This window comes from Trachymyrmex septentrionalis, unplaced genomic scaffold, assembly GCF_001594115.1.
Source record: "Trachymyrmex septentrionalis isolate Tsep2-gDNA-1 unplaced genomic scaffold, Tsep1.0 scaffold73, whole genome shotgun sequence".
Lineage (NCBI taxonomy): Eukaryota > Metazoa > Arthropoda > Insecta > Hymenoptera > Formicidae > Trachymyrmex > Trachymyrmex septentrionalis.
Genome location: NW_017305916.1, coordinates 419,158 through 420,808, shown reverse-complemented (window position 1 = coordinate 420,808; position 1,651 = coordinate 419,158).

Genomic DNA, 1,651 nt, shown 5'->3' with positions numbered 1-1,651 from the left:
TATATATATATATATATATTAATTATAGCGTACGAAATACCACGCAGTTCTTTTACTCTCATTTGCCTCTGGTAAATTTTACTCGTAAATCTCGAGAGTCGAATTAAATTCTTTTGATTTTTCGTCTCCCTCTGCGTATGATCACGATTGGGACCCGATGACCACCGATACGGACGGTAGCCATTTTGGTGCACGGGCCTAGTTTCGCGGCTTCTTCGTGACGTGGAACGACGTGGCGAAAGGGCCTCAGCGGGGTTCTCGTGTGAGAGGAGGGGGCATATTACGGCTCATTGGGCAGGTGAACAAATTCGTCGCGACGTACTCGTGGATTACGTGAGACCGAGGGGGCCTCCACGCGCGTTAGGTCCCCAAAATTTCGGCTTCACGAACGCGCAACGTAAGAGGGAAGGAGGAGAGGACCGTCGTCGTACTCCACCTTATCTTCGACATCGGGCCCCTCGAGCTTCCTTCTTAACGGGTGACCGAACACGAGCTACGCGTACACGCGATGTGTCCTGTACGATGATTTTGGATACACCGGGGCTTTGTGTACGGTGTCGTCTTCGTCTCTCGCGACTGACATTTTTTGTTTGCGTAGTGCGACAACCGGTAATCGGACAATTTTTTTACTCGACTGCAATATGCTACGTAAATTATGCCTATTATACTCGTACCTAAAAACGTTTCAAGGCAAAGTCGTGAAATCCCCTTAAAATTAATCGAAATTTATTTAATTTTCTATTTCTAAAAAATTGCTCCCTTTTTTTTTTTGGATTATAATATTTTAGATCATTCTACATAAAAAAGAAGTAGGGTTTTGTAGAAACAATTTTACGATGAATCCTTTGAATCAGATATATACGTTTGTGCAGAAATAGAATATACTTCTACATTATATCGGTCATTAATTAAGATATAAAATTGAAATAAAAATCATTCGTGCGCTTTTATCTCTACGTTTCTCTTCAGTAATCGCCAATTTTGTAAGAATATTCTATATTATCCATTTTTAGAGAATATATTTCGTATATAACTACGAGAACGATCGAGAAGTTCCAGGAAAATTCAGGCTGAGCTCGTAGACCTCATCCCTCTCTCTTTCTTAATTTCTAATTTCATTACGGATTCTTGGACGGCCACATAATGGCTCGTTCCATAGGCCATCTGGCACGATCTCCGGTAGAATCTATATCTATATGCGTATCAAAAGATCGATCAAGATCGATCAGAACGGAACGACGTCTAACTTCGGCGACCGATGGCGGCGGCGGCGGCGGCGGCGAGTCCGGTTATAGTTTGCTAAAGCATGTAATCATGTTACGATCGAATTTACATGGCAAATTGCGCTAACATAGAAAAAACGATTTCCTTCTGGCGCGAGCAGTAGATGGAAATTTTTCTGCTGGGACGAGTGTTTCGTTCTCTCCGAACCTGACACTCCCCTCGAAAATTTATGTTTTGTTAATGTACCTTCTGACTACAGTACTCTCGCGATGAAATTGTTTCAATATTATGGTCAATATCTATAAATTCATTTGGTGTCACATTATTAAATATATTAATAATAATAAAGTATTATATCACTTTACGTTGTTTATTACGAACGATGAGATGCGCTAATATATGTGTATGATTATATATATATATATAT